This window comes from Schistocerca gregaria, chromosome 2 (genome assembly GCF_023897955.1).
Source record: "Schistocerca gregaria isolate iqSchGreg1 chromosome 2, iqSchGreg1.2, whole genome shotgun sequence".
In the NCBI taxonomy this organism is placed as follows: domain Eukaryota; kingdom Metazoa; phylum Arthropoda; class Insecta; order Orthoptera; family Acrididae; genus Schistocerca; species Schistocerca gregaria.
This window is the reverse complement of record NC_064921.1, coordinates 275,563,542-275,590,988: the sequence shown is the minus strand read 5'-3', so window position 1 is coordinate 275,590,988 and position 27,447 is coordinate 275,563,542. Positions and strand designations below refer to the sequence as shown.

The 27,447-nt window shown below is 42.9% G+C and overlaps 1 protein-coding gene across 3 annotated transcripts in view; it reads left to right on the top strand.

The window, feature by feature from the left end:
* Positions 1-27,447, top strand: part of LOC126336866 (NADP-dependent malic enzyme-like) — a 401,213-nt gene that overhangs the window by 305,202 nt on the left and 68,564 nt on the right. The gene's annotated exons all lie outside the window — the stretch shown is intronic.

The following is a 27,447-nucleotide window of genomic DNA, read 5'->3' as shown; positions in this document are numbered from 1 at the left end:
GTACAAATCAGGACTTTGGAGATCTGTTTCGTCTTGAACATTACAATTCCCACGCCCGGGTTCCCGGGTTCGATTCCCGGCGGGGTCAGGGATTTTCTCTGCCCCGTGATGGCTGGGTGTTGTGTAATGTCCTTAGGTTAGTTAGGTTTAAGTAGTTCTAGGTTCTAGGGGACTGATGACCATAGATGTTAAGTCCCATGGTGCTCAGAGCCATTTGAACCATTTTTAAACATTACAAAGAAGACTTACTTTCATTAGATGCTATGTTTTCACAAGAGACTACCCATCTTTCCAAAAATTGGGTCAACATCAGAAGAAAAGTGATTCCTTGCTTCTCTTCTTTTCTTTCTCGGTCTCAGCCTCTGTATTACATGTAAGTAACGCTTTTCCTTCTTGTTAAAGTAGCCTGTTATTACTAACTATGTTTTACGAACATTGACTGTCAATAGTTCTCAGTTCACAATAGTCTATGAAGAACACCGACGCACAATGAACTATTGGTAAATCTCTCCTCGCATATCTAATCAATTACAGTAAAGAAAATTCTTTTCCTATGTAGACAGAAATTAAGGCGAAAAAGCGCTGAACCGAATGATACGCCGTCAGTTGCTTTTCATTCATCTTACAGTTTATATGGAAGGTTAGTTGAGCAGGAAAACTAATCGAATTTCGCTGAAGAAGATGCAACCCTTTGTCTTTGATCAATGGCATCATAGTTTACTCATAGTCATTAATGTCTTTATTTTCGAGCCATAGCCATAGGTAATAAATCGGTTATCTTCTGTGGCGAGACATCATTGTAAACTGATACAAATGAATGTGTTTTTAAAGGACAGGGCTAGATATTGCGTACGATTTTTGGCGCTTGTATTAATTCAAATAATTTGTTCGTTCCAATTCATTCGGTATTTATTTTCACTTGGGGAGTTTGATGTATTCTGGAAAAAAAATTTCATTCTGGTCAATTTTTGCTTTTTGATTTTCGTTTGTAGGTATGGATTTATCAGCTCAACTGAGGAATGGGATACTGGTACAGGAAAGAAAGTGAAAGAATAAAGCGAAAGAAGTAACGTTAGCGTGGAATACCTCAGTTGTCATATATGAGTTGTAACCCAAACTTCAGTTGATCTGTATAGGTTAACTGCAGTACGGGATACAAATTTAACGTATGTCGACTTTCTGCTTTCGCTAGCACCTGTATCCTGTTCTTCAGCTGACCTATGTAGGTCAACTGAAGTACGGAATAGAACTTTACAGGTATTGCTTTCTTCGTCAACTACAAGCATGCTATTCTTCAGCTGATACTAGTACTAGCGAAGGCGGAAAGACACGTAAAATTTGTATCCCACACTTTAGTTGACCTATACGTATAACACAACTGAAGAATAGGATACTAATGCTACCGAAAACGAAAAAATCGACGTACTTAACATCGGCATCCTGTAATTCAAATGAAGGCGAAAAAAATAGACATACATGAAATTTGTATCCCATATTCAGTTGACCCATATCGGCTGACTGAAGAATAGGATTACTAGTGCTAGCGCACACTGGACTCGCATTCGGGAGGACGACGGTTCGATCCCGTCTCCAGCCATACTTATTTCGGTTTTCCGTGATTTCCCTAAATCGTTTCAGGCAAATGCCGGGATGGTTCCTTTGAAAGGGCACGGTCGATTTCCTTCCGCATTCTTCCCTAAGCCGAGCTTGCGCTCCGTCTCTAATGACCTCGTTGTCGACGGGGCGTTAAACACTAACCACCACCACCACCACCACCACCACTAGTACTAGCGAAGGTGGAAAAAAAGCGACAGCTGTAAAATTTGCATTCGTACTGCAGCTGACGAACCCTACTTCAAGTCTTCCATGCCGCCGCGGTGGTCTAGCGGTTCTAGGCGCGCAGTCCGGAACCGCTCGACTGCTATGGTCGCAGGTTCGAATCCTGCCTCGGGCATGGATGTGTGTGATGTCCTTAGGTTAGTTAGGGTTAAGTAGTTCTAGGGAACTGATGACCACAGTTGTTAAGTCCCATAGTGCTCAGAGCCATTTGAGCCAAGTCTTCCATATTCATAGGAATAGATAAATCAGGTCACGTGAAGAATAGGATACTAGGATTCAAAGAAGCGATATACTTAATATCGTGTTCGAAATATGAATGTACGTACTACATGTCTACCATGTGCTTTCTCTGTCCTATATTCCTTTGTTTCTCAGTACTCACCCTGGTTGTTAAATCTGTGCAATACATTATCTCTGGTAACTTTTGAGGTCATTGATCAAAGCCCACGGGTTGTATCCCGCTTCAGTAATCCCCAAATTACAGTGAAGAAAATTATTTATCTGTGTAGACGGTAATTAAGGCGAAAAAGCTCTGAACCGAATGGTACGGCGTCAGTCGCTTGTCATTCACGTTAAAGTTTATACGGAAGATTAGTTAAGCAGGAGAGCTAATCGAATTTAGCTGATTTGAGGATCTTCTTTTCCGCTTCTCCCTGTCTTTTACACAACTGGAATTCCCTCATCCCTCTCAAATCATCCAGCACCTGTGGTCTTCTTATTTTTTATACGATAGCGGTTACTTTGTTTCCCTCCAAAGACGTCAAAAATTTCTGAACAAGTGTCAGATTAAATAATTTTTTCCTCTGAAGAATGTGTAAGTTTTTTGTCAGAGTATATATAGACAGGAGTCGTTTATGCAATAATAATTAACTCTATTCTTTTGTAAAGAGCAGCTATCAAAAGATGTAAAACGGAATTAGTGGTGGTGAAAGTTGTGAGATGTATAGACGTATGAAGAACAAGAGTAGTCTACTATCATACGCGAACAGTTTATCACTAACCTTAGCCATAGACGACGTCGACTTGAGAAAATGCAGTCGGAGACCGAAAGCAATGCGGAAAGTCTCCACCCCTATTTGCTTCCACTTACACCAATCCAGATCTTAACAGTTTATGGTAACAGAAAATAAGCGATTTGCAAATTTAGATAAATCAGTTTCTCAATACGCGTACGCCACAATGTATTTAATAACTGAACACCTGGTGCTATACTTAATACGCATAAGTGATCTCCGTTACGTAAATTAAGACTATAAGATTTTCGTTTTTTGTCGTTAGAGGGGTAACACTCACTCGAAAAATCCGAAGTTAGTGAAGAGAGTGTCTACTGTGGCCTTGTTGGATGAAGCACCGCAGAATTCATCTGAAGTAGTGGAAAAACAGCGACAGAAAAGGCCAGCTGCTCAATGCGGGCAGCGTGAGGAATTTTATGGGCGGGGTGGGCGTTCACATTGACTGCGCGATCTGGCAGCGGTGTCGGTGGCGGTGGGGGTCGCTATTTCAGAGCTACGCTACGCCCCGCCGTGACGTGCGCTCGCATTTTGGCGAGGTCGTGTGCGGCGGCGGTGTGCCCTGCGAGGAAGGCGTGGCGGGCCTGCTTCCTCTCGCCGGAGATGTGCGATTACGCACGTGCTGCCAGCCTATCAGCTGTTTGCACCGCGCCTTCAGTGTGGCTGCTCTGCAGATAATTTACTTTGAAAAATGACGAGTCATACCAAGATAATTTACTACTTCAAGAAGAGAGAGCGATGGAGCTAGCGAAGTATAAGGCTGGAAGAACATCAGTGAATACTGGGTACGCTAAGCATGCAGTTTATCGGGGCGACTCTGATCAACGTTCTGTCTTCTGGAGAGAGGAATAATACTAAATGTAAAGATTCTGCTTCATATTCCGTTTGATAAGCTCCGTAGACAAATTGTTAGTCTCGCCATTATAGGGCCCTAAACGCGCACTGATTTGTCGGCTCAGCGAACGACCGTTCAATTTCGTGGCAGCCTAGTCACGTCTAGACATACTGCACTCAGCTATTACAGTGCCGCCCTGCTATGTAGGTAGCGAATCGTTTATAGGAAACAATGGGGATTTGCCATGGCTCTCTGAGAGGTAACACGGCCAAAAATGCCGAAAGGAAATTGCGGCAAGTGGCTGATGCAAAGAAATTAATTTCCTAAGAATGAATAAAGATGCTTTTCGGAGCTACTGAACATCATCAAACAATTCTTAACGAAAAAGAATACGGTACAGTCATGAGAGAGGCTGTAAGTTGCGAGGAGAAGGTCTCAGCTACATTACGGACGGCCACTGTCAGACCTTACGAAGGCAACAACTTTAATGCAATTGTATCCCCACAGCTATTGCCTAAGATGGTACCAGAAACCTGCAACGCAATTTATAGTTGCTAAGGAAATATATCATGGTACAACAAGATAAATAAAATAAGATATTCAGGTAAACGTTATTAACTTATTTGTGTATATAGAATAAAACTTAGTTACACTAATTCATTTTCAATTAAAGGAATAAAAACTACAAGTTAACATGGCGCTCATAATCTCATAAATACAACATATAATGCACAAAATATCAAGCACTTAGCAACTTTGAGAACTGTGAAGAAAGTCTTACCTTCGCTCTTCAAAGCAGAAGATTTGGGTGTAGGCTGCAATTTTTTGAACGCTTCGAGTGAAAGGAGTGCTTTTCATTACAAAGGTCCATTGACTGTCTACATTTCAGTTTTCTGGTTTTATTTTTGATACGTATAGAAAATGAAATTTATATGTAATCTAATTATATTTCAGTTTTTAGATTTCATTTCTATTAAATATCGGAAATGAAACCTAAAACCCGAAATACAGAAGGTCGACGGTCTTTTTTCGTAAAATATATGCCTCTTACTCTCTCTCTCTCTCTCTCTCTCTCTCTCTCTCTCTCTCTCTCTCTCTCTCTCTCTGTGTGTGTGTGTGTGTGTGTGTGTGTGTGTGTGTGTGTGTCAGTCAGTCAGTTGTATGGAATCAGGACAGTAAGATGAGTGGACTTGCAGACGTGGCAGAAGAGCAGTCATCGTGTTTGAACGTGCCCGTGATCACACCGTGAATGAAGTTGTTGGTATGTCGTTGCAGAGTGTCAAACTTGTACCACTCGAAATGGTAGTTAGTTCAAATGGCTCTGAGCACTTTGGGACTTAACTTCTGAGGTCATCAGTCCCGTAGAACCTAGAACTACTTAAACCTAACCAACCTAAGGACATTACACACATCCATGCCCGAAGCAGGATCCGAACCTGCGACCGTAGCGGTCGCGCGGTTGCAGACTGTAGCGCCAGGAACTGCTCGGCCACTTCGGCCGGCGAAATGACAGTAAAAATCTCCAAAGCAACTGGGGCCGCAGAAGAGTGTCAAATATTTTCATTGACAACCGGTCTCAAACCCAGCATGAAATGCGCTGCAAGTGAATGAAGGTCCATCTTTATGAGTTACCGAGCGAGCACTGCAGAGGTAACTGTATGTTGTCAGCATAGGACCGGGGTAGTTCGTAAAAGGCCATTGGATATAGATGTGCGTAAGGCTTCAGAAACTGGACAGCATCTTGACTGTGTGTCGTGTGGTTCAACGAGTCGCGATGTTCGCTCCTCCGATGCAGGGCGTTAAGTCCACCAACGGCCCAATAACGCATTTAACCTGCCGTTGTGTGGGGGATGTAGTTTGTTAGAGATGACTCTGTGATACACTCTAAGACAAAAAAGACGATAAAGCACGAAGGTATTACCCGAATAGAACGGACACCCGTAGGCGTGATGTACATGCACAGGCAAAGTAAATGACTATATTTCAGAAAAATTGGATGATCTGTTCAAGATAAGGAGTTTCACAAATTGAGCAAGTCAATAACGCATTGGTCTGCGTGCGGCTCTTAAGCAAGCAGTTACTCGGGTTGGCACAGATTGACAGAAGTAATGGATGTTCTCCAAAGGGCTATCCTGCAAAATTCTGTTCAACTGACACGTTTGATCATCAAAATCCCGATCTGGTTGGAGGGCCCTGCCCTTAATACTCCAATCGTTCGCAAATGGAGATGGATCAGGCGGCCTTGCTGGCAAGGTTGGGGATCACTTCTGATTGTAGGGCCGTATGGCGAGCGACAGTCAAGCTGGTATCCTACTGATGCCCGGGGTGTCTCCAGACAAGTTCCCGGCTTGGAATCTCATCGAATGAAGAAAAACTGTCTTCAGTGATAAGTTCCACTTCGAATGAGCCTCCTTGACCAGGGAAGACTTGTCTGGAATCGCCCTGGACAGCGGTGGGGTACCAACTTGATTGTTTCCCGTCATACGGCTTGACAACCACGAGTGATGGTCGGGAGTGCCATTTCTTTTCATAATAGGACTCATCCGCGGCCCGTTTACAGGACAGCGGTACGTCGGCAATATTCTACTTTCAGTTTGGTTTCCCTTCATGGGAAGCCATTCTGGGATTACATTTCAGTAAGATAATGCCGGCCTTCACATGGCGAGAATTCTGCTGTTTGTCTTTGTCCTTGCTAAACCCTATCTTGGCCAGCAAGGTCGCCGGATCTCTCCCAAATTGCAAACGTTTGGAGCATTATGGAGGGCCCCATAACCATCTACGGACTTTGACGACGTAACGCGTCTGTTGCACAGAATTCGGCACGGTGTACCTCAGGAGGACATCCAACAACTTTATCAATCAATGTCAAGCCGAATAACTGCTTACATAATGGCTAGAGGTGAACCAACGCGTCATTGATTCGCTCAATTTGTGAAGCTCTTTCTCTTAAATAAGTCAATCAGTTTTTTTGAAATTGTAATTATTTGTTTGTCTGTACATGTATATCATCTCTACCGATTTCTGTCCCACTCGGGTAATTCCTTCGCGGTGAGTCTTATTCCCCTTTTTCTTGTTTTAGCGTGCATTTTGGCTATGTTTTAGTACCTTGATTCGGCCCCCTCATGCAGGTTAGTGAATATGAACTAGGATTGTGATTTCAAGAGCCTGGATGATGAAGTGTCTCTCTCTCTCTCTCTCTCTCTCTCTCTCTCTCTCTCTCTCTCTCTCTCTCTCTCTCTCCTATATCTTCGTGAGGAGTGTGCCTTGGGCACATCCGGCTTCCAAAATGTCAAAAGCCGTGGTACAGGGCCGCATGCATAGGTTTGACGAGCTCTCACACGCCCCATCGCATTTCCCTACCTTGTTAAATCACGCCATCTTAATCTTTACTTGGAACAGTAATCAACATAGTTGTAATCTGGCAGCTCTTCGTGATCCATTTGTCAGGGGGTGCTTCAGCAGGGAATCGCATACCTGAAAGAAATTTGTGGGCTATGTACGTCGCCAATTTGAACTCATTGTCAAGGCAATAGGCGATGTCAGATAGTGTCAGCATGACGTATGCTGGGAAGTGAGTCATTTTGCGTCTCTTGTGCTCATTTGTTCTGTGTAGTTAAAAGCCGTGCAGTTATTTGTTGTTATTGTAAAAGATTCCAACGTATCTGTCATCTAGATCGTCTTCAGGATAGATCTTAATACGTTATTTGTCGTGTACTAGAATAACTGTTTTCGCTCGCGACCTACCAGCAGTAGCTAGTGACTACATTCTATAGCGGAAGAAAAGGCGCATTGTTAGTCTTATCGTTGTCTGTTCTACCGTTCCGTTCACCAGGAAAGAGTCTTAACAAAAATATTTGAATTATTTTTGTGTGTAGATATCTACGTTCTATTGCCTGTTAATGTGTTGCATAATGCACTCAAGAAGAAATATGGTTTTAACACTGACAACATTGTTACAGAAATACTCGGATCTGGTAATACACCAGTGTCAAACGTTTGGCGAGAAAACGCATCTGCTGTATTCATCAGAATTTTGTTGGTGAAGACTTCACATCTAAATGTGGTCCAGTTCCTTTCCAACAGGAAGTTATAGCGTCGTATTTTATCTCGAAGTCACAGTTATTTCACATAGAGGGCATAATCCTATTTTGGGATATTTAAAAGTTCGTGGGTGTTTAGAATTCTTCAGCTCGTATTGTTACAGTGGACAGATCAACTTGAAAATCAACATCGAAAGCAAAATAATGTCCTCTTAACAACTGTAAAGTTCACAAACGAATATAATACACACCATTTCTTAATAAAATATTTTATGCGACTATAATGAAACTTTCCTTACACAACTTTCTTACCTAAAATGAAACTTGGCTTTAAGTGTATATGAAAGAAACTTGCTACATTCTAGTCACTGCTCCTGCCAACGCTTATCAGTTCTCCTTAAAGGTCACACACATTTCCCTCAATGGCGATTCTTGTAATTCCTGCCCCATTATGTTTCAGCCGTTTTACCCTTGTTATAGGCGTTTCATGTGCGAACGTTGTCAGTATTTCTGTCTTCATTTCATCGATGTTTGGCTATTGGACAAAATGAAAAAAATGATATACAGAGATAGAGCAATATTTTTTGTCATGAGAGATGCATTAAATAACTCTTTGTAACGCTATGTCTTTGGCCATATACTCTTGCAGAGGAAGCAAAACCACGTGAGTAAAGAAATTACTGAATGGGAAACGAAACACGTGGGGAAAACAGAAGTAAAGGAAAATAATACGGAGTTCCGAATCGATATTTAAGAGTTACGTTGAATATCTGTTAATCAGTAGCTCTGTCCGTTCGTCTGAAGGCCGTGTTCAAATATTGTTTTATGTTCTCCGTGACTTCTTTATTTTCTGGTTCATTAGATGTGAATGCTTTCGCCAAAGTTACGGCCAGTTCCTTTTCCATATCCTTGTCCTCCTTATTAGTGCTGCAACTTTGACACTTGTGATGATGACGGCGCAAAGACTTGACTTTCTTTTCCATGTTCCTATATGAATAGTTGAGTGAGTGATTCGTGCACGTTGGGTGTGGGCGATTTCTGAATTGTTCAGTCCTCGGAAGAAAATTATTATTTCTTTTTGGAAGAAATACGACAAACTTGCTGCAGTAAGCTGTACCCCCTTCCACTGTTGTATATGAAGTAAAAAATGAGATGTAGAAGGTGTGAATAGTTTAATTTCCACTTAACGTGATGAAACGTCACCAGTATTCAGAACGCTTCCTTTCTGTAGCTCCAGGTTCCGTTCCCGACCGCCTGTCTGCATAGGACGTGACTTGGAGTTTCTTCGCCGCCCGGAATTCTCTTGCGTCAAAGAGTCGCCGTCACAGTACACGCCACTGCTATCGTGCTTGCTTTCCTCTGCCTAGAGGCAAACGGTGCGAGGCTCCCACTTCCTGCAGAGCCTTTGATGTTGAGTAACATGAGGATGTTCAGTCATCCGGTTGCGTGATACTCGGTGACAAACGGCTGTGGATGACCTGCGTGAGCCGGTAGCTGCTCACGCGAACATACCGGTTCCCTGAACTTCGACTGAGTGGGATGATAGTCTTCTGCGTGCCCCAACATTCACTAAGACGCGTAACGAAAAATTAACCTTACGAGTCCACAGTGATCACTTTAGTCCGGAAATTAATGACAGCTTACTTTTAATCCGAAAGTGCGGATGATCCGAATCACCCAACATACTGGGCAGCCTTATCAAACAAATTAAGACGCCCTTACGGCCTTTTCTGAAATGTCATCACCGCGCGACTGCTACGGTCGCAGGTTCGAATCCTGCCTCGGGCATCGATGTGTGTGATGTCCTTAGGTTAGTTAGGTTTAAGTAGTTCTAAGTTCTAGGGGACTAATGACCACAGCAGTTGAGTCCCATAGTGCTCAGAGCCATTTGAACCATTCGTAAGACATAAACAGTTTCGAAAGCAGGTATTGCATCAATTTCCACAGAAGCTTTGGATAAGTGAACGAGCCTTGAGCGCATAGCTGTTACTTCTTACTACTCAAACGGTAATTTATATTACTGTTTCCATGTTTCTAGTCCCATTAGAACATTCGGTTGTAGCAGGCGCTTCTCTTACTTCATAGCTTCTGCGTCTAGCGCTTTGCGTTGACGCGAGCACTCCTAAGTAAAATTACGTATCTGTCTCGCGTGTTTGCGCATATTCCGCTTTAGTTTCTTCTTAGTTCTCCATTTTAGCTTTCATCAATTCAAACAAAAAGTATTCCCAGTGGCGTTGAAGAGTTGTACATAAATATAAAGCGTTTGGTCTTCAGTAGCGCATTTCTAATAAAATTACGTTTGTCCAACAGACTGACATGTATGCCCTGTTAACACACGAAATGTCCTCTTTCTTCCTCTTGCTGAACGCACGAAGATTGCTGAGCTGTGGAGCGCTGATTGTCTATTCGATGGTGGGTATCGTTTCTCGGGAAGAACAAAGACGCGAAAAGCACTGAGTGTGGAGTGGGCACTGATTCCCTGATTCGGAGAACGGATTGCCGCTATAAGACAGTCAGCGTCATAATGGGTTTCTGTTGTGAAGTTTCCTTTAACTTCCTCGCACACTACTTTAACTTCTTTAGAAGTATGTTAGAGAACTTGCTCGCTCTTGCACGTGTTGACGTCCCCTGTTGCTACATATTTTTTGTGGGAGGAGTCAAAGTTTAGCAGTTAATCTAGTGCTGTTTTCGCAGAGAAGCCAAATTATTGGTTCAGTTCGACATCTGCGTAACTTTGTTTATTATTTATAGTTGCACTCCTTAGCGGGATCATCAACTCTAAAGGTGTGGCCACTACGTAGAGAAATATGTAGACTAGACCGTCCCGTCCCTCATATAAGATTCTAAGTGATATAGTGGACAATGTAAAGACATGAGAGGAGCATAAAAAGGACATAAGAACTATTCCTTTAAGAGAACGTTAGAAATGTTCAACATGGGTGTACACACGGTAGATTAATGACCCTAATGACCTCGCATAAACTGAAAGCCATACCCTTGAGAAAACTCTCTCTAGCTTGTTAAACTTACGGACTGAATTAGCGTACTTTCAGATTCGTCCACACCCTTGCCAAGTAACTTAAGGATCGACCGAAGCACCCGTACCCTCTGTCAGCATGTGGTAAACAACGGGAACCTCGCAGTATTTGAACAAACATAGAGGGGATGCTCGTATGGATGATTAAATGTTGGTAAACAGAGTGGGTTTCTTTTGCAGACCAAGGAAAGGCTTCCGTCGTTTCAGCGTTATCTGCCGTAACTGGTGCAATGAAGATGATGATAATGCCGTTCATCGTGACCTCTTGTCCTCGTCCTGAAGGGGACGTCCACTATTCACTATTAGTAATTTCACCATTGCTACGAACGTGTTTTTTTTAGCGATATTAGTCAAATATAGCAATGCACTGAAGAGTACAGTACCCTTCACTGAATTGTCTGGGCTCTAGAGCGGAAAACAAACGCGGAAGAGTTCTCCACATGGGTTGAAACAACGTGAGAAAAATGCCGTCGCTCGATGTCGGAGTGCATGAGCGTCACAGAGGGAAGTGTCGAAGTCCAGAACGGTCTTGTATTGTTTCCCGGGCATGTGACGAGCAGAGTTGGCCAGTTTCGGCAATCACCGCTTTCTCTCCGCTCGGGGCCGCTATTGTCTCCGTTGTCCGCCCCAACAGTCTACCTCATTCAGATCAGATAGCGTGTACAATGCAGGTAAACACTTCCAGTTCTCATTGTAAGATTACGACTAGGCTCTGATACCAATAAATGTAGCTTTGCCTGTCCAGTGTGTCAGCATTACATTTTTAAAACTGTTCTTGCTTTTGTGGAACGCGGCTATAGCGCTCAGTCGTGTAAAAGAGCTACTTGCTTTCGTGTCCAACTTGCTGCAGTTTTGGGTTGCGTGGAAATAGAAATATCCAACAAGCGTTAAGTTCACTAAGTCCTTTGCATATTTACTACAACGCGAATCAGAAAAATTGTCTACAAGAATTTAATAACAAACCTTAGACTGTCACGCAGTTGTTGCATATTTACTACGTACTAGGATGACATACATGTCTTTAATTTTCAGCCCGCATATTACACTTACCTGTGCAGTAAATTAAATTCTGCCCCAACCTGCGTAAAAAATTGAAACCTGCCCATCATAATTAGTCTGAACGTAGAGTTTTCTACTGTTAACTGTAATTTTTTTTCCTGGGAGTACGTAATTAGACGCAGCACGAATCCAAATAAAACTAGACCATGGAAAACATTGAACGTTAAGTTAGTAAAGGGATGATTTATCCTTCCGTGGTAGAGACGTTCTGGAACACAACTGGAAACCTACATTCGTATGACAGGAAATTGATTCTGAACGCCATTACACCCGAGTGACAGCGCCTGTGCATTAGCCTAAGGCAGTCATATAAAACAACTACGAGGTCGATCTGCAGGTACGTTCCAGTTTCACAGACCCCAATATTACTGTTTCCAAGGTTCGTATGCGCACGGGTTTTCGGCCGCGTACCCCATTACTGTAATGCAGCTGATTCGGAAAGAAGGTATTTAGTTAACTATATTTATGCAATTTCCTGTTGACTTCGTTAATGATTTTACTGTTGACGGTAGTTACAGTGAGGTAACAGCATGTTTCATTTTACATTTTGAAGTGACAATAAGAACGATAACTGCTGAAGTAAGCAATTTTATGATACCTGATGATCACCGGAATATCGAAAGTAGTTCGAAATAAAAGCTTATTTCATTAGCAGTTCTTGGTGATATTTTAATGTGGCTTTATTAAAAATAAGGGTTTTTGGAACGTTAGAGAAGCGTAACGCAAAGTTCTGGTATCCAGTATTCACCAATGACCTGTCGCAGCTAAACACCTCACAATCGATGAAACGTAGGTCTGTCGACGGCTATCAACAAAACATCTTTTCCTGAAGTTTAACATGTACATGCTCATTTAAAAAATACATAAGATAACCCCAAAAGAGGAAAAATCTCAATGCACAAAGTGATTTCATAGGTAATACATTTCCCGACCAGGATATGATTCTCGATGTAAAAAAAGACTTAATAATGTCATATTATGTGAGGTTTCCTTTGCTGAATCTTTTAGAATAATAGCTTTTGGTAATCTGGAGTATCATAGAGAGCTCAGAAACGGTCTCAGACGCTGTACCGCAAAAATGGTTGAAGGAATGCTCTATTGGGTATTGGAGATGCAACACACAAATGTTGACGGCTGTTTATGTTGTAATTTCGGCCTTCTGACTCCATCACATGGGATAATAGAGGATCACGAACAAAACTAAAAGAAGAGAGCAAATTAAATGCCACGTCAGCCAGCAATTAATGACAACATAGTACTGTGAGCCCTGACTACTGATCTATGTACAGGCCTTGGATCAACAATACTGGCGCTCTCTCTGAACTTAAGTGTGCTTTCCTATAAACATAGTTCCGTAGTGGAGGTGTTGTCGATAATATTTATCCGTCAGTAGAAGTGTAGTTGCCAACATTATAGCTAACGATGCGCGAGGAAATTTCTGCTTGCTGATCCGTGCGAAATTGAAGACCTTGAGGAAGAAAAGGAAAAAAAAAATTTCAAACGCATTTTGCCTTGCTGATGTGGACAAACAGAGGCCACAACAAGCGCGCGAATGTCAATTAAAGAATTAATTTCCGTGAGAATAGGAAATGAAATACTCAAAGGCTCAGAGCGTCTAAAATAATTTAATGGATTCAACAGATCTCGCTTCAGTCTTTTTTCTGCGTTGACTGGAACGAGTAGAAAATTACGTCTGTCTTCCCCAATGTAGAAAGCTGTACGAAACGTAACATATCAATTTAACATTAGACGAGTACAACCAACGAAAGTCAAGTAAGATACATCGAATTGGGTTCTACTGGCAGGAGACATTTCGGTTCAGAATTAGCTTGTTAAACGATGGGTGTAGATGAAAGCAATTGAAGACTGATGGGGAGCTGTTAACATCGCGAGAGTATTACCTATAGTACTGCGAAATAAGCGTTTGATATCTCGCAAAGTGTCTGGTTTCTACTCCACGACTTAAATCATATGACGCGCAAAATTTTGCTTTTCCACCACTTCTGTGCTGTGACGTTCGTGGTCTCTACTGCCTGAAGCTGAGACTGTGGTTGGAGTCCTTCCTCGCATCTTTTTTCTTTCTTAGAGTATGTACGTTTTCCCAACGCTTCCCAGACCTGCTGTATGGGTGACAAGGCAGGGAACTGGGTAGGGTAGTCAAGGATCTGCACATTTTTGAAGGCGTTTGCGTTGTGAACTACGTTGTGGTTACTGCATTATCTTCTAGAATATGTGATCTGACGCCCTAGTCAAGAAGGGTATAAAAACAGGGTTTACCAGCAAGGATTAGCCCTCTCGTCTACGTTAAAAAGTCGTTCTTGTCGTCTTAACCAGTCGCTCCCCACACCATGATCAGAGTTGGAGAGATACTGATCTCAATAACTGCTGCTACCAGTATCCTCACACCAGGTCGTCTACAGACACGTTAGCATCCCATCTGACCGCCTCTACATCTCAACCCAGCTTCAAGTTATATCATCCCTACGGTTGTTGCTGACACTCTGCCTGTGTCTCGTGCCCGTGCACAGCGACTGCCATCCGTCAGAGCCATTCGAACAGTCCTACGATCTTTCCGTGGTGTAGTGCTTCCGGAAGGACCCGCGTCTACTATTCTTGCCACACTATCGTCTTGAGTCCATCTCTCCACCACTCGACTCGAAATCATTGCACTACAGCCAACTGTCACTGTAATGAGTCGGTACAACTGTGGTGTCACCGCCAGATACCACACCTGCTAGGTGGTAGCCTTTAAATCGGCCGCGGTCCGTTAGTATATTTCGGACCCGCGTGTCGCCACTATCAGTGAATTGCAGCCGAGCCTGCGCCGCCACACGGCAGGTCTAGTCTAGAGAGACTCCCTAGCACTCGCCCCAGCTGTACAGCCGACTTTGCTAGCGATGGTTCACTGACTACAGACGCTCTCATTTGCAGAGACGACAGTTTAGCATAGCTTTCACCTACGTCATTTGCTACGACCTAGCAAGGCGCCATATTCAGTTACTATGAATGTATTCTGAGCAGATAATATTGTGAATCATGTACCGTCAAGAGCGACGTTCATCATTAATGGATTGAAGTTAAGTATCAAACTAATTACGTCCGCTTTCTGAATTCTAATTCCTTGTCATGTTCCAGACCACACGTCAGTATAGTCCTTCCCTCCTCACGCCAGCGTGCGTGAGCTAAAACGCGTGCATTTCGGCCTCCAGTTGTAACCCGGTGTTGGCACTTCTGCCAACACAACCACCACCCTCCCGTGTCCCTCATACCAGTGATTCCATCGTTTTCAAACAACGAAAGATGGTGCTCTGGGGACCAGAAGAGTACTAGTAACGTTAGACACACGCAATGATCGCCATGTACCGAAGCCATTCTCCACCTGACATTTTTGGACTGAAAAAAAAAAACTGGAAATATTCTCGAATAAAGAGCAAATTGTAACCACCATATCCAATAGGCATGGAACTACCGGAGTTTTGGTAGATTTCGATCAAGGAGTTCATGATGTAAAACTTTTAATTTCCATCGATGTATATTATTCTTATTTTTGGCTTCCAGTAATATTTGCCAATGTCTAGCTGCGTATTACTTGTTTTTGAATAAGTGACACATTAATAAGAACTATCCCGCAGTCGGCACCTATTTCCTAGAGGGGTGTCGTCGTTGGCTGTGCGGGGCTAATGCCGGAACGCCCGACCCGCGGTACAGTGCTAGCCACTGTACGTGGGCGGAAGGACTATCGACTAAACGTCGCGTGCGGTGGGGTCGTCACGCCTCTATAGGCAGTACAACTACACGGAAGCCATTGCCTTCCTCCACGATCCACCACACAGCAGAGAGCGCTGCCGTGACATTTATTCATCGGGGACGACGCTTCTTTGTCGCTAGCTTCTCGTTTCCTCTGATACTCACGTATGAATGCCCCAAGGTACAAGGAGAGCATGATGTCTCTAAGCTGTTAGTAGTACTAGATGGTGATTTTTTTTCTATTTTTCTATTAATCTTTGGCTTTGGGCAGCAAAGACCATACAGCCAACAGCAGTCACAAAACTGCCGTATTGACAATTTCCACTGTATTGCAATGTCCACTGTAGAACAATAAACAGAATTCGAAGTATAGATATAAGAAGATGAAGTACAAAGGCCAACTTGTTATACTAGTTAAAAACACCAAATTACGATCCAGGGTTCGAACCGGACCGTTTTCAGAGGAAAGTGACATCCACAGCAACTTATAACTAAAAGCTGGACAACAGTGTCGTTTACAAAGATATGTTCTTAATGCGAAGTAAAAGCACACACAGAAATCTGTTTCCGAACGGAAGGACAAGATTTACACGACTTATACGTCATAGCTGGATTCCGGCCTCTTTTAAATAGTTAGCGAGCAAAAATACCTAAACATATCTAACGGGTGAAGCAAAGCAGTTACACTCTCAGGTGGAGGGCAGCCTCTGGAAACTAATTTTTTGTACAAGACCGCATGTGCTGCCGAATATTTGGTAGACGCCCAAATAATGTGGTTCAGACCCGCCACCGCCGTTTTGCTGATAATAAGGGATTGCTGTTAGACGGAACTGTCCTTCCATAATGCTCCTCTTAGCAAGGTGGGCAACGGTTTCATTATGGAGAATGTCTTAATACCCTTTTGTCCAAAGAAAGCTGATGTCAGTGCCCAATGTTCGAGCGTCTATTATGGCATCCAAGACATGTTGTTAATCTGTTTATCAAACACCGGATGCTTTACTTTCTGTAGGGACTTGTTTTGATAGTGCTTCATCAATTACATTCCCATCTTCAATGACTCGGAGAAAGCCTGGCTCACCGTACTACTTTACAGATTATTCTACAGTCTGTATCTGTCTAGAAACCAGTCAAGAGTTTAACTTTCACAGTTAACGGTTTCAGGTGTGATCGAAGCTGCATTCAGAGTAGTGTTCCAGCAAAAGAAGTCTCATAACAACGAGGAGCATGCGCCTGTTAACATTTTAACAGAAACGGCGTTCTTCAAAACGACAGTTAGTGGTATTTCTCTAATTTAGAAAGACTGGGAACTGCACAGACAATTATTACACAACAGTGATCTTTCATTTCACCCGCCAGGTTAGCTGAGAGAGCTAATGCGCTGCTTCTTGGACTGGGGTAGGAGTGCCGGTCCCGGATCGAAACCGCCCAGCGGATTAACGACGAAGGCCGGTGTGTCGGCCAGCCTAGATGTGGGTTTTAGGCGGTTTTCCACATCCCCCTAGGTGAATACTGGGCTGGTCCTCACGTCCCACCTCAGTTACACGACTCGCAGACATCTGAACACGTTCGCACTATTCCATGAATTACACTAGATGCAGGCAGCTAAGGTACACTTATTCCATCCTTGGGGGGGGGGGGGGGGGGGGGGCGTAGAGGGTGGTGGCAGGAAGGGCATCTGGACACCCCTTAACATTAACTTTGCCAGTCCGTATGTAACCACGCTGACCCTGCGCAACTGCGGAATAAAGGCATGAGAGGAAGGAAGAAAGGAAGGAACGAACGAAGGAAGTGATCTTTCATTTCAGTTTTTGGTGAGAAGACTTGTTTTATATGACGTAAGAGTTGGCATCTATTTGGAGAAAGATGTCCTAAAAGTCTAGTGTTTTTGATAGGTATTTAGGTCTGCGCAGTTATAAGATCTGGCCTTTAGACAGTTGCATACTAAATAATACATAAAAATATATTAAACTACTTTTTTTTTACTCGCATTTCCATGTAAAGGTCAATGTACTACACCATTTTTATGATTACTTTTGGAAGTACCTTGCATAATACGTTGAGCGTACTGAAAGGACGGTATCACGCGTTTGGCTGAGGTGCTTCTTAAGGGTTGCGATAAAGCAGAAATTTTGTCCTGTGTCACGAGAGCACATTATCAAGATTTCGGAACAGACCGTGGATAGAGATTAGAGATGAGCAACGTAGGGCTTCCAAAAATTTACTTCAGCGCATGCGAATTTAGGCGTGGGAAGTTCACGTGCTAAGACGCTGGGACAGGTGAGCATCGTGATTTGGATGCCAGGTACCATGTTAGTCTGGGTATCACACATGAAAAGTCCAAGACTTAAAAGTTTGGTGTACGTACCCAGAAACTGAGAGATAGAGCTAAGCATCTTCCGGTTATTCGCTGCCTGGGTGCATTTTACGTTCAATATACGTAATTCACCTACCGATAGGATCACTTGTGCGACATGTTTCTTGGGAACTACTGTGATACAATTGACTACTTAGAAATTGTCACTGACGCTGATTTAGTTTGAATCTGTGCAACGATAAGATCTGTTGTCTTCCTGAATTAGTGCTAGCTGTCGAAACGCTGGGGATAAAGGCGAGTGATTAGTTTCTTTGAATAAAGGAGATTTTCTAGCATCATTTCCATAATTGAGTTCTTAGGTTCCGTAAAATTTTTTAAAACTCGATGAAAATTCTGAAAAAATTAATGATAAATAACTACCTACAGATAAGTGATTCACACATTTGTACCAGTAAATTACCTTTTAGCCTGTTTGTATCGATATAGCACTTATAGTTCAGCGGTGTATGGTGAATATCGTATGTCAGGATTTACAAAAAAGTAACACAATGGATGAACAGAAGTTTTGTGATTTATTAGTTTCTTTGAGAGAGTTTGCATGAGTACTTCTCTCCTCGCCTGTTAGTCATGGAGATGTACATTAGCTCTCAATCTCAAAAAGGGCGCTGCTGTCACTTACTTCGGCATTATCTAAGGGGCTGTCGAATGAAAACGAGAGAGAAGGAACAGTCATGGTACCCCAGACAACTGCAAACATTTTTCTATGGAGGCGTTTACTGTTTCGTCTCGCAGTAGGATAAATGTATTAGTAGTTACGGCGATTACATTTGAAGTAATAAATGGCTGAACTTAAGTTTTCCAACTGTCTCGTTTTCATTTGACTGCCCTTACTGTCACTACTTTCAGACCACTCTAAGCTATATTTAATGCAACGACATAGACGCAACTAATCATGATTACGTGTGGCATTACTGAGTTGTTGCACTGGCAAGAAATAACTTCACTGAAATAAATAACCAGTTATTCATCATGTCCAATTATTGTAATGACCGGTTGTCTGTATCAGTTATTTTCATAACTGCCAGTACCTCACGCCCTTGATTTCCGTAAGCGCGTAATTAGGTCTCACGTTATCTGAAAAATCTGTATGTAGTATGAACGTACTGACAGTGTGTATTCATAATTGCATTCAAATAAATGGGCTTTTTGTCATCTGTGGGAACAACGTTTCTCGTTGTGGAGCTAATAACACTAGAACATACGACTCACGGAATTAACCTCCAATATTACATGGAGATGAAATACTAAGTGAATCGGTTGACGGTTCTTTTGAAGTTACACAGCTTTAAGACTTAAAACAACTTATTTGGGTTGTCCGAACGTTTGCAGAAGGCAAGAGGATATTGGAGGCTACTCCTGTTGACCTGTTAACTCAACTTACGTTCGTAGTAAGATCAGCAAAATGTTGTTTCATTGAGAAAAAGATGCTCAATATTTAATTGTGGGTGTTGTCAATATCTTGTTCGATGGTTACTGGTAGCTTAATAATGGTTCCTTGCGTAGAAGGCAGGGCACTGTTCTTAGTCCATTAAATTAAAAAAAGCGGCAAAAGCACTTTTTAAAACATAATACTTTTAATACATCAGCGACAGCTTTCTTCAATTCACCAGTGTTGAAAAGATAGTTATTTCAGCTCATGACATGGTTCAGCAGACATTCCTGTTATTTTTTACTAAACGCAGTAATAATTATGCTGACATAGCAAATTCTTCTTCACCTCTGTACCGTCTTGCATAGTTTGTCTCCACACTGAGTCAGACGTATCGTTGTTGTTCTTTAATCAACATCCGTTGGAAACACTGCAGCCAGTTATTTTTTTTTTTTTTTTGTTAGGGGAGAAAACCAACGAAATACTTGACCAGCATTGAAATAGTATATTTCGAGCTTTCGTACTAATACGACCGTTCCGCCCGGGTCTGAACAGAAACAACTTTAGCGAGATTGCTAGAGAGCCGGGCTGTTGTTTATCCGGTAACTGCAGAGCAGAAGAGAAACAACGTTTTAATGAGATTCTGCAGACGCGACCGTAAATCCAGATTGTTTACTCGATGCCAGCAGGGTGCAGCTCCGTGCGGTCCATGTACTTCTCCAGTACAGGAATTCCCAAACTTTTACTCGGACGCAGCACTTTAAGAATGCTGCTACTTCGATGGAACACCCTGTTTATTTTGAAGGTTAATAAAATTAATTCATTTTAAAGAATAACAAAAACTTCTTTTATCCATTGATTGCTCCAATTTTTATATCATAACCAATAACACAGAGATCATAATAAAAATAAAAGAACCGCCATTTTACCATGTTCCGCGGAGCACTTATTCACTTCCGTGGGAACACGGTTTAAAACCATGCACTAGAGTGCTCAGCAGTAACTAAGACTTACACAGTAAAACTTACGCAATGGGTTTTGTTTTCTAAGTTGCTGGACTTGTGATCAGGGACATCCAGCCGCTGTTGGTATTAGGTTTATCAAAAATAAATTTTCCACTTTTAATAGTGACAGGAAGTTGCAGTTACGTCTTTTGTGGTTCTTATATATAATATTCCAGACCTGTTTTCTATGTACCCTCCCCAGATGGTCCCATCGAAATTATTTGCAAAGCATGTTGCTGGCCCTACTGGTAACGTAAGCCACTAACGAAATGTAATGGACTTGGACGTGGCAAAAATGATAGTTCGTATTAATCGATGGGACCACTGGGGGAGGACACACACGAAAACAGTTTGGAACCCAATAGATGCAATGCTACGGAACAATTCGCGTTCACGAAGTGCAGAAGGCTTCTCTAAAAGCTGACCGCTGAAAAAGATTATATTTCCATGTATTCGTAGTACGTTACTGCATACGTTACGTTGAAGACCCACTGTAGTAACTGTATTACTCTTAAGTAGTGTTTTTTTGTTTTGTTTATGACAATGAAAAAGCAGCGAAGGAAAGAGCAGCCAATAATTTATATATAAATAGACGTTACAGATCGGCAATCTATAATACTGTAATCACCTGTAAGGTAACTACCTCTGTCAGCAAATAGCAATACTGCTGTGCAGTTGGTGCAATGATTAGTGTCAGACACAGCACCACGCAAACTAGTTTTATAGTAAATTAAAACAAATAAACCTCGACCCAGAATCTAACCCTCGACCTCATGCATGCTAACTCAGAGCGCTATCCAGAGCACCAACTTCACAGCAGTATTGCTATTTGCTGACTGAGTTAGTTGCCTTAAAGGTGATTAGTGTTGTAGATTGACAATCTTTAACGTCCATTTATATATAAATTATTGGCTGCTTTTTCATACACAATAAACCATCTACATCTGCATCCATACGTTGCAAACCACCTAACGGTGTGTGGCGGAGGGTACCTTGAGTACCTCTATCTGTTCTCCCTTCTATTCCAGTCTCGCATTGTTCGGGGAAAGAAGGATTGTCGGTATGCTTCTGTGTGGGCTCTAATCTCTCTTATTTTATTCTCATGGTCTCTTCGCGAGATATACGTAGGAGGGAGCAATATAATGCTTGACTCTTCGGTGAAGGTATGTTTTCGAAACTTCAACAAAAGCCCGTACCGAGCTACTGAGCGTCTCTCCTGCAGAGTCTTCCACTGGAGTTTATCTATCATCTCCGTAACGCTTTCGCGATTACTAAATGGTCCTGTAACGAAGCGCGCTGCTCTCCGTTGGATCTTCTGTCTCTTCTATCAACCTTATCTGGTACGGATCCCACACTGCTGAGCAATATTCAAGCAGTGGGCGAACAAGTGTACTGTAACCTACGTCCTTCGTTTTCGGATTACATTTCCTTAAGATTCTTCCAATGAATCTGTCTGGCATCTGCTTTAACAACGATCAACTTTATACACTCCTGGAAATTGAAATAAGAACACCGTGAATTCATTGTCCCAGGAAGGGGAAACTTTATTGACACATTCCTGGGGTCAGATACATCACATGATCACACTGACAGAACCACAGGCACATAGACACAGGGAACAGAGCATGCACAATGTCGGCACTAGTACAGTGTATATCCACCTTTCGCAGCAATGCAGGCTGCTATTCTCCCATGGAGACGATCGTAGAGATGCTGGATGTAGTCCTGTGGAACGGCTTGCCATGCCATTTCCACCTGGCGCCTCAGCTGGACCAGCGTTCGTGCTGGACGTGCAGAGCGCGTGAGACGACGCTTCATCCAGTCCCAAACATGCTCAATGGGGGACAGATCCGGAGATCTTGCTGGCCAGGGTAGTTGACTTACACCTTCTAGAGCACGTTGGGTGGCACGGGATACATGCGGACGTGCATTGTCCTGTTGGAACAGCAAGTTCCCTTGCCGGTCTAGGAATGGTAGAACGATGGGTTCGAGGACGGTTTGGATGTACCGTGCATTATTCAGTGTCCCCTCGACGATCACCAGAGGTGTACGGCCAGTGTAGGAGATCGCTTCCCACACCATGATGCCGGGTGTTGGTCCTGTGTGCCTCGGTCGTATGCAGTCCTGACTGTGGCGCTCACCTGCACGGCGCCAAACACGCATACGACCATCATTGGCACCAAGGCAGAAGCGACTCTCATCGCTGAAGACGACAGGTCTCCATTCGTCCCTCCATTCACGCCTGTGGCGACACCACTGGAGGCGGGCTGCACGATGTTGGGGCGTGAGCGGAAGACGGCCTAACGGTGTGCGGGACCGTAGCCCAGCTTCATGGAGACGGTTGCGAATGGTCCTCGCCGATACCCCAGGAGCAACAGTGTCCCTAATTTGCTGGGAAGTGGCGGTGCGGTCCCCTACGGCACTGCGTAGGATCCTACGGTCTTGGCGTGCATCCGTGCGTCGCTGCGGTCCGGTCCCAGGTCGACGGGCACGTGCACCTTCCGCCGACCACTGGCGACAACATCGATGTACTCTGGAGACCTCACACCCCACGTGTTGAGCAATTCGGCGGTACGTCCACCGGGCCTCCCGCATGCCCACTATACGCTCTCGCTCAAAGTCCGTCAACTGCACATACGGTTCACGTCCACGCTGTCGCGGCATGCTACCAGTGTTAAAGACTGCGATGGAGCTCCGTAAGCCACGGCAAACTGGCTGACACTGACGGCGGCGGTGCACAAATGCTGCGCAGGTAGCGCCATTCGACGGCCAACACCGCGGTTCCTGGTGTGTCCGCTGTGCCGTGCGTGTAATCATTGCTTGTACAGCCCTCTCGCAGTGTCCGGAGCAAGTATGGTGAGTCTGACCCACCGGTGTCAATGTGTTCTTTTTTCCATTTCCAGGAGTGTATAATCATTCCATTTTAAATCACTCTTATTGCGTTATACCAGACAATTTATGGAATTAACTGCTTCCAGTTGCTGACCTGCTATTTTGTAGCTAAATCATAAGGGATCTATCTTTCTATGTATTCGCAGCACATTACACTTGTCTCCATTGAGATTCAATTGCCATTCTCTGCACCATGCGCCAATTCGCTGCAGATCCTTTTGCATTTCAGTACAATTTTCCATTGTTACAACTTCTCGATATACCACAGCATCATCCGCAAAAAGCCTCAGTGAACTTCCGATGTCATCCACAAGGTCATTTATGTATATTGTGAATAGCAAGGGTGCTACGACACTCCCGTGCGGCACACATGGAATCACTATAACTTCGGAAGACTTCTCTCCATTGAGAATGGCATACTGCGTTCTGTTATCTAGGAACTCTTCAATCCAATCACACAACTGTTCTGATAGTCCATATACTCAAGCGTTATCAAAGAATGTCTAGAGCTGTCATCATTTTCTTCAATTCGTACTCGTATGTCAGTTGTTGTAACGGCTGTTACCATACTTCACAATTTATGCTTTTGGTAATTAGTGTTTGTGGAGAACCGTTTCAAGGCCCAAGCACTGGTCAGAATTGTAGCCTACTAGAATTTCTGAATAGTTGTGTTTATGCAGCTGCTCCATTCAGATAACGTCTAAATAGTGAAGAGCGAATAAAATATTCGAAGATATGCGGTAGCTCCAATTGGAAGTGGCGCGCGACAGTACGACGTTGTCAGATACCTCAGTATGATCACACAATTGGCGACAAATCACTGGAAACAATTACTGCCGTAAAATACGTAGGGGTAACCATCCGGGCTGACCTAAAATGGAAGGTCTCCATAAAACAATTAACGAAGAAAGCAGATGTCAGATTTAGATTTAGTGGAACAATCTTTTGTAAAATGTGAGGTAGCGAAAATTCAACGAAGAATGGCGTGTTTCGTATTCGGATGGTTTAGTCAAAACGAGAACGCTACAAGAGAGGCGTTTTGTATCACGGAGAGGTGCACTACTGACATTGCGGGAGAGTACGTCCAACAAAAGTGTAAAACATGTTACTCACCAATACGCCTCGCGAAATGATTGCATCGACAGAAAGAGAAATTGGAGCAGATTTACATTAATTCTTCCCACCATTCGTGAAATCAAACAGGAAAGGGAAGAGAAGATAGCGGAACATGAAGTATCCCTCCCCCACACACCACAGTGCAGCTTCCAGATGTAGATGTAGGTATTGTGAAATGCACTTTCGGATTAGAAATATTTTGGTTCTGCTGCTGGTGAAGTAGAAGAGGGGGGGGGGGGGGGGGGAGAACGTGAATTTCGTAATGCACAGTCATTTGAATAACGTATTTCGTGTTGTATTTTCAGAGTCCTCCTTCGTGTTCAAACTACTCTCATCACCTTTACTTTTAGTTCACTCATTCGCCTGAAAAGCGTTGTACAAAGGATAGACAAACATAACATACAAAGAAATTGGAACTACGTGGTATAGGAAGTATAAAGATGACATACGTTCCATTACAAGAAAAGAGTAACATAAAGACATAACAGCATACACAGGGTTGTCAGAAACAGTCTGAAAAGCTTGTAAGGGCGGTGAAGGGTAAGTTGTGCAGAGAAACAGTTGTTAAGAAAAATAACTGATACGTTGTGTCGTTTCCTATTTAATTAGCATTGAAGTTGGCCAATAAGCTAGTTACACGCGCATATTCACACCGCCTGCCAGAGATGTTCTTCCAAAGGTGTTATTCGTTTCCTAACTTAAATTTAACACTTCCGAGGAAAGCACATTTTAACTGTTAATCTGAGCAAGTGGTAGCTCGTAGACCCATTGATGTCTGTGCATTACCACGTTTTAGTGCCTGCTTATGCTTGAATTTTTGCGCACAATGATCTGATTAGCTAACGCCGGAAACGGCGCAACGTATTGAATTTTTTTTCTTAACACTTTTTTCTCAGCATAACCTATCCTGCATCACCCTTACAAGCTTTTCAGGCTGTACCTGACCACCTTGTGTAATTTTCGACCGGCATCTACTATTACGGAAGCTGAGAGCCACCGCTTTTGTCTGATGTTGCTCTATACCCAACCATCCACGCCCAGTGTGGTAAAGATCGTGTAAAACGAAACATCCGTAGTAGTTGTCAGAGATAATTGACAGTTCATAAGATAAATCATTGTTGCTTCTTTTTGTCTGATCTTTCATTTTTTATGTCCAGCCACTCGTCAGTGGAATTTTTTCAGTGATATCCATTTCGAAAATCTCTCTTCCTGTAAGGGAGGTAGTTCTTCAGAAGGCACCATCCAGTATAGCAGCTAATATTGTTGCTCGCCTTAGTTCTGATCTGGTCTGCTGGGCTGCCTCAGCAGGATCTTGCATAAAGGAATTCCTCGACTAGATGCGTTGGCGGGCGGGTTGAGGACTGTATAGTGAATGTGTTCGGAGGTGGAAACTTTTTGTTTTCGAATCGCTGGTTTACACCTTATCTCACGCAGGTGCATCCCTTTTCTAAAGCCGCCGGTCTCGGACAGCCGGAGATGGCACGGCAAGTCTTACTGAGTGCTTACAACCACTTGTTTCGTTTTACACGATCTTTACCACACTGGACATGGATGCCTGCGTACAGGGCAACATCAGACAAAAGCGGTGGCTCTCAGCATCCGTAGTAGTAGACACACATTAGCTTTCACTGTCTATTTGAGCGATGAACAATAAATTATTATTCTTCGAGGAATTGTGCGACTTACTTGCTTAAAAGATCTCATTTTCATTCTTGATTTCGGTTTAAAGTCCTATTGACAATAGACTCAAGTTTATCTTACTCTAGTGATTCTGTGGTATATTTTCAGGACATTCTTTTATTATTTTTATTTTTGATAAGAAGCAAAAAGTGCTCTGACAATATCCCCACAGGCAGTATACATGAGCTACAGATAGTGATTTATTGAGTAGTTACTGCACGGATATAAGTAGCTGCTCATTGTTCTGGCTGCCATAAGTCAGGGTTATTGGCACCTGAGTAACGAGATGCACAGCCGCCTGATGGCGATAAGCTGATTAACACGTGATAGTGCAGATCCTGTTTGACATGTCTGGTATAGCGCGCATGTCCTGATTTGTGATTATCACAGGTTATCAATCTTTGGCTCTAGTCACTACGATAAATAAAGCTGACACGTCCCTTTATTCTTTGATCTCCTACATTACACAGCAGTGTAGGTAGAAATTAACTGATATTATCCAAAAGAAGTATTTACCTACTACCGAATATTAGTGTTAGATAATTTTCAATGCGATAGGATCCGCACCTGCGATGAATTTTTTGATGAATTTTTGAATGATTTCTTGAAGCCTTCATCTGCCACTTGTGTCAGAGTATGAAAGGTATGTAATTACTATATTGGCCAAGAGTATAAAGAAGTGCAATGTATTGCTTATGCATAGACAGAAAGACTCATTATTGTAAGATTATGCGATTACAGAACAATAACTGAAAACAGTTAATTCTGTAGTATATGTAGGAATATTAATCGCAGGTGAGGCAGATTGTAGACAGATTCTTTGGAAGAATCCTCAAAAAAATTGGAATACTGCTCGTCAATATGAGATGCGTACCAGATAGGACTGAGAGAGGAAAGAAGATCCAAAGAAGAGTAGCCCGTTTCGTTAAAGGTTCAAGTGCGAAATCGTCACGTAGACGCTCAGCAAACCCCAGTGGCAGGTGCTGCAAGACTTCAACCAACAATTCCACCTACGTATATCCCGAGAAAAGATCATCAAGATAAAATCGGAGAGATTCGAGCCCACACGAGCCTTACTAGAAAACTTTCTTCCCGCGAATCATAAATGACAAGAACAGAAAAAGAGCAAAGTGACACGAGTACACAAAGTACCCTCCGCACACACCGTAAGGTGGCTTGCAGAGTGTAGATGTAGATTTCAAAAGCTTTTATTTTCTACCTGTCTGAACTCTGTCGCCTACGTTTCATTTCCGTACAAGGATACACTCTAAAAAAATACTTTTTGTTCCTAACACCTAAGTTTTTACAAGTGTATGGTGTCTGTTCTTTCTGACAAGTCTCTTGACAGCCGCGAAGAATGAAATGTCAATGAATTACAAACGGCAGCTGTGTACGGAACGTTGTTAGAAATCAACGAGGAGAGTTGAAAATGTGTGTCCGACTGG